Here is a 7160-nt window from a genome sequence, read left to right on the forward strand (position 1 = left end):
GTCAGAAAACGGAGGGAGGGGAGGGAAATGTCTGCTGGGAACTCTATTATTCCCTATGGAGATTTATTCCCATAGAAAATAATGGAGAATTGATCCACAGTTATCTGGGGCTCTTGGGGGACTGTTTTTTGAGGTAGAGGCACCAAACTTTCAGTATAGCATCTAGTGCCTCTCCTCAAAATAACTCCCAAGTTTCAAAACGATTGGACCAGGGGGTCCAATTCTATGAGCCCCAAAAGAAGGTGCCCCTATCCTTCATTATTTCCTATGGAAGGAAGGCATTGAAAAGGTGTGCCGTCCCTTTAAATGTGATGGCCAGAACTCCCTTTGGAGTTCAATTATGCTTGTCACAGCCTTGATCTTGGCTCCATCTCCAAAGTCTCCTGGCTCCACCCCCAAAGTCCCCAGATATTTCTTAAATTGGACTTGGCAACCCTATCGCCACCACTCTGGTAAGGGTCTGTCTGGGAGGGCCCAGGGCACCTACCCGACCCCTGCCTTCCTCCTCAGCAAGCACCTTTTATCTTTGACCAAAAATCACAACAATAAGTTTATTGTAAGTGCTCAAGAACAAACAAGTGGGTTGTTACTTTTAGTGCAATAGTGAGCATGGAAACTGTAAAGGTGGTACAAAACAAAATAAAAAGCCCTGGCGCAACTAACTATATGTTCCTTTCCTCTAATTCTAACTGACTCACCTCTCTTTGGATGAGGGAGCTCTTATGACTGCAGCCTTCCTCTAGCCCAAACCTTTCCAGCGAGAACTCTCTTGATTGCAGCCTCTCCAGAGAGAACAACCGTCCCTCCCTAGCTAGTCCTTTTATTGTTTCTTCTCAGGTCCCACCCCTCTGTTCTTCACTGGGAAAGTTTTCCCTCCTAAACTTCTTCCCACCCAATCAGAGGGACAGAAGGGATCCTGGAAAATGTAGGCCTGGTTACTACTCCAATACAGGCTTCCTGTAGAGAGCCTGTAGTGGTTAAGTGCGTGGACTCTTATCTGGGAGAACCGAGTTTTATTTCCCACTCCTCCACTTGTACCTGCTGGAATGGCCTTGGGTCAGCCATAGCTCTGGCTGGGGGTTGTACTTGAAAGGGCAGCTGTGAGTGTCCTCTCAGCCCCACCCAACCCACAGGGTGTTTGTTGTGGGGGAGGAAGATAAAGGAGATTGTGAGCCACTCTAAGACTCTGAGTGGAGAGCGGAATATAAATCCAATGTTGTCTTCTTCTTCCCTGGAGCCTGTAGACCATGCTAGGCCTAGGATCCTGATGGGGGGGGGGGAATCCTTTTGTGTGAATCTCCTTTCAGGGCTGCGATTGAAAACAATAACAACAAAAAACTGTGGTAAAGCAGAGGCCATCTGCCTGATATTATGGGCTGGCACAGAGAAGCATTTCCAGTTACCAAAATGCAATTCAGATGTTTGTGGGACAGAAATGGTTCCAGAAGTGCAGGGGTGCCCAAACTCACTTAAGGTACGTGTCAAGCAAGCGGATTTCAAAGTAACCAGTCCTTGCTTTGAAACAAAGTATAGCTTTATTGATAATCCATGTGCTTCTATTGAGCCAAGTATTGGAACTGATACAGTGTAACAGCAGAATGCACATTTTAAAGATGGCACATCAAAGGTTCTATAAACAAAGCTACAATTGCTAAACAGTCTTGTATTCACGTGTGAAAAGTCACACAGTACTTTCTCTTATCTCCCTGCGGTTATTCTTCCTGGGTCCAAGCTAGGCCTGGGAAAATGTCCCTGGAGGCTTTATCTTCAAAGAGCGAATTCCTGCATTTGTTAGTAAAGGCGAGAGAGGGGCAGGGAGGGGCGCCAGCTAACTCTATTGCTTTGATGTGCCTCAGCTTGAATTCAGGGTTAGTAACAGGTACAGTATAACAGTTACATCATAATAAGCATAGACAGTTATGATCGTATGAAACATTGCTTGACATAGAATAAACACCAGCCACATAGAATAAACACCAGAGGTTTGAGAGGTGCAAGACACGAATGTCAGATGTTTGAGAGCAACAAAGAAGGGATGAAGGAAGGGAGGAAAGCAATAGATAGGGAGGAAGGGAGTGGAAAGAAAGCAACTTTAACTTTCAATGCATTCTCCAAGCTGCCAGCTGGCTTGGCTCGGAATAGCGATTTAAAGAGAGAAATGTCTTCTCCAAGTTGGTTGATGGGGCGGTGGGGGTTTGGAGAGCCACACAATATGTATGAAAGAGCCACATGTGGCTCCCGAGCCACAGTCGGCCACCCCTTCTGAAGCGCATCTGCTGCTTCATGTACACGAAGACGCAGCTTTGTTTGCTGAGGGAATGGTTTGGCTTCCATTTGGTAATGTGTGGCGTTAACATTTCTGGAAATAATTAATATCAATATTTTCCTTTTACGAATCACGTTCCGCTTCGGGCTTGCGCTCCTTCGGTGTCTTGCAAGTGGTTCTCCCTAATGGAGGCATTTCCCATCTCCTGCCTTCGTGCTCATGAATAGGCCTTTTTGGGACTGCCAACCTCCTGGTTCCCACCATTACAGCTGATGTCCAGATGACCAAGATCAGTTCTCCGTAGGGTTGCCAAGTCTGACTCAAGAAATATCTGGGGACTTTGGGGGGGGGGTGCCAGGAGCAAGGTTGTGACGAGCATAATTGAACTCCCAAGAGAGTTCTGGCTGTCACCTTTAAAGGGACCTCACACCTTTTAAATGCCTTCCCTCGAGGACTTTTTTTTGAGCGGGAACGCACAGGAACGCAGTCCCAGCTGGCTTGATGTCAAGGCGTGTGGCCTAATACGCAAAGGAGTTCCTTCTGGGCTTTTTCTACAAAAAAAAGCCCTGCTTCCCTCCATTGGAAATAATGAAGGATTGGGGCACTTTCTTTGGGGGCTCATAGAATTTGACCTCCTGGTCCAATCTTTTTGAAACTTGGAAGGTATTTTGGGGAGAGTCACTGGATGCTATGCTGAAAATTTGGTGCATCTACCTCAAAAAGGATGGATCGTGCATAGCTACGAATCTGAATATCGGACATGTTCTACACACCTGAAGAATATGCACTTTATGAGGACTTTCTAAGACTGTGTTACAAATATTCCTTTGAATGCTTGCCTTCCGGGGAATCCTTTTTGTGGCTTTCTTTAAGAGATTTTGTAGCTTCATTTATATGTATTGTGGCTTTCTTTAGAATATTCTGTGGCTTTCTTTTTATGATTGCTATTGTTATAAAATTCAGCTGAAGGATTAATTTTTGCTTATTTTTGTGAGGCTTGGTTCTGCGGAGCTTCAGCTTTTCCCTGCCCCGTCTGGGAATTGGCAACCTTACCTAGGCTCCACCCCCAAATATCCAGGAATTTCCCAGTCTGGAGTTGGCAGCCCCGCTACCACCCCTCTGCCTTAGTCAGCTCCCAATGCCGCTCAAACGCAGCTGCTTGAAAATCTCAGCTTTCATTTGGTTTCCTCCTCCACCCTCTTTAAAGCAAGTTTTCCATCCATCTGGCTGGGAAGATCTGCTCCAAGGTCTGTGGTCACAGTGGCAGATAAAATCTTGGAAGCCAGGATGCGGGAGGGATAAGATTTCTCATGATCATGATATGAAATAGGAAGCCATGTGGTGTAATGTTTAGAGCGGGGGTGTCAATCATGCAGCCCGGGGGCAGAATCAAGCCCCTGGAGGGCTCCTGTCAGGCCCCCAAGCAACTGGCCATCATCTGAGTCCTTCTCTTGCTTCCTTCTGCATAGCAACTTGCTTTGCAAGGCTTGCTCAATCACACAGGAGCTACAGAGCAAAACCTCTGTTTTCTCCATTGGCTGAGGCTCCTCCCTTGAGGAGGAAGGGGGAAGGGAAGGGAGAGTTTGCTTTGCTAGGCTCTCTCAATCACACAGCAGAGCTACTGCGCCAAGCCTCTCTTCCTTCTATTGGCTGAGGCTCCTCCCTCTCCTGGTCCCCTGGGGAAGGAAGGAAAGAGCCAGAGCTTCCTTTGCCAAGTTCTCTGGATCTCATGGGAGAGATACAAGGAAAGCATCTTTAAGACCAATGAGTGCTAATGTTTTAAGCATGTCTAATTTCACATTTTTTAAAAAATAAAATATTTAACTGTGTTTGACTGTGCTCTTTATAAAGTTTATATCTCTGCTACCTGGCATTACATTTTATGACACACATGGCCCGGCTCGACAAGGTCTCATGTCAGATCCATCCCTCATTGTCAGAACTTGTAACTGTACCTGTATGCTTAGTAAGAGTTGTATGCTGTTAGCCTAACCAACTCCATATTAGAAACGTTTACTAACCCTGTAACTTTGTATTTCAAACAAATACTAACCACTGAAGGGTGACTGATAACCCCTGGCAAACATCTGCACATACTCTTTGAAGTTAGCCAGCCAGAGAAAGACAGCGGGGGTTCTTTCCTCCTTGATGGGAGATAAGGAGCCTGGGAACAGACAACCGTCTCTCTGAGTGTGAGAAGAGATTTATTGTTTTATGTTACCAATGTATAAGAATGCACCGATGGCCTTGGAAGCCATCAGAGTCAACTTGCTTTCTTCATGGACACGAGTTCTCAAATAAACGTATTAATTTTTTGAAACAAAGTGATGCGTCTCCTTTGAAGTTCCCAGTTCTGACACTCATAACAAATAAGTTTGACACCGCTGGTTTAGAGAGTTAGACTAGAACCAGGGAGACCCAACTTTGAATCCCCACCTACTGTGCCAGCTCCCTTCAGTGACCTTGGGCCAGTCACACTTTCAGCCTAACATATCTCACAGGGCTGTTGTGAGGATAAAATGGAGGCAGGTGAAATGTAATGAGCCACCCCACTTGGAGAGAAAAGGGGTGCAATTTTTTAAAATGCAATTTAAAAAAATGTAAATTGGATTAACTTGCATTGTTTAATGGGTTGTGTAACATTTGGGTGCAGAATTTGGCTTATTTGGATTGAGGGGTGTCTGATATATATATAAGTTGGATCCTGGCATTTTGGTTGTGCCTCCTCAGCTGTTATTTATTTATCCTATGGCAAAAATTACACACAGGAAACATAATATAAAAGATGTAACTGAGTTAAAAGTTATAAGTATTCAGACAGATTGAAAGATCACACAAAATACTAATAGATATCTAAATTTTCAATCAAAATTCAACAAACTCCCAAAAGAACAGAGGGAGAAATCTTGTCCCTTTAACAGAGTTTTAATGTGCAGAAACCAAGAATGCTTTCACAGTGTTTGCAAATGGCTTTTGCTATTCTTACACAGTAAAAATCCAGTTGCAAAGCCTGTTATTTAGTGTGTGTTAAATAGTAGGTTCGATTCATGAGGAGACCGGTAGCGGTGAATCAAAGCTCTTTTTATTGTGATTCCAGCATAGCGATAAGCAGACTAAGACTGGTCCAACAGAGCCAAATATATACACTGCAAAGTTCCCTTGCTAGTCTGCCATTGGATCATTTCAACCAGCAGGGGGCTGGTGATTGGTCTGGGCGAGAAGAGATTTGGATCCTGCTTCCCATTGTTCCCAGTCCCCAAGCTCAGTCCCTTCAGGCTCCAAAGAGCCAGGCAGGAACTATCCATCCACATGAAACATAAAGTCCACATACACAACAGTGTGCGTGAATGCACCCAGAGCTTATTTTGTAGGAAGCAAAATAATAGCATTGGAATAACTGCTGCAGCTCAGACTGCTATTAGGGACAGCTCGAGGGGTCGGTTTAAAAGTTAGCACCCTTACTCTCAGGCTGTTCTACTTTACAAGGCTGTTGTGTGAATACTGCATCGCAGAAGAGGAGAACTCGCTGAAAGAGGAGTGAGATAGAAATCAGGTTTCATGGGGGGGGGTGGACAATAAAGGGGTGCTAGAAGACTCTTATCTGGTGTGTTGTCTTTTTTTTCAGTTTCTTGGGTTTTTTTTCTAATATGTAAAATGTTTTGTATTTAAAATTTTTAAAATGCCAAAAGGCTCTGATAGATTGGGGGGGGGGGGCGAGGTGCACTGGTTAGACCTCCAGCCTCCAGGTGGGGCCTGGAGATTTCCTGAAATTACTACTGGCCTTCAGAGAGCCAAGATCAGTTCCCCTGGAGGAAAAGGTCGCTTTGGGTAGTGGACTCTCTCTGGCATTATGCCCTGCTGTGGCCCCTCTCCAGGCTTCACCCCCAAAATCTCCAGGAATTTTCCAGTCTAGAGTTGGCACCCCCAAGGCAGGGTCCACTTTTCTCCTGAGATGAATTTAAAGTTTGCCAATGATTATTAAAGTCAACCAATAATGCATTTTAATAGGAAGGTTATCATAAATCCTTGGTCACCCCTCTCCTTTTTAAGCCCCCTCCCCGCCTCCAGTAATTCATTATTTAGCCTTTTTATTTTCTTTTTTTTCTTTAAAACTCAAACTCTTTTCTTTGATTGGCTGCTGCCAAAGAGCCGTGCGCCTCCGAGCCGTGACGCGCGTCATGACGCACGGAGGACCAGCCTTCGCCTGCGAGAGTGATGGGACGCTCTCGTCCAATCAGGGTTTGGAGAGAGCTTATTAGCATAATAAGCCATCTGGGGAGGAGGGAAAGGGGAGGGGCCTCCCTTGTGAAAGAGACATCGAAGAAAAAGCAAGAAAACGGAAGAGGAAAGTTTTGGGGGGAGAGAATGGTTATTTTTAAATTTGGAGCTGGAAATGGGGAGGGGGGGGATCTTGGAACCAACAGGGCTGGGAGGGAGGGTTGATCTGCGAGGGAAGGATTTGCAGGAAGCAAAAGGGATCTAAGATTTGAGGGTGGGAGGATAATGGGGGTCACTTGGGGGGGACGGTCTTTCCCGTCTCACACTTCCTTGTTTCCAAGGGGGTCAGCTTACGGGATGGTGTTTGCAATTTCCCGACCCTTCTAGGGAACTCCCAGTCTCGATTGAGGGGTGTAATGGGGTTCTCCCCTTTCTGCTGATCTGATTTTAAAAGTTGGGGGCTTGGAAAATTCGTGTGCAAAGATCACCGTTGCGTTAAACATTCATGGCTTTATTATGGGCGGCCGGAATGCGGACTTAACATGCATAAGTCGCCATCATCAGTTTTGAGTTTAGGAAGGGGTCTTCATAGGGAATAATGGAGTGCCCAGCAGACATTCCACCCCACCCCCCCACTGCTCCGAGGTGGCCAAACTTACTTAACGTAAGAGCCACA

This window comes from Heteronotia binoei, chromosome 2 (assembly GCF_032191835.1).
Source record: "Heteronotia binoei isolate CCM8104 ecotype False Entrance Well chromosome 2, APGP_CSIRO_Hbin_v1, whole genome shotgun sequence".
Classification (NCBI taxonomy): Eukaryota; Metazoa; Chordata; class Lepidosauria; order Squamata; family Gekkonidae; genus Heteronotia; species Heteronotia binoei.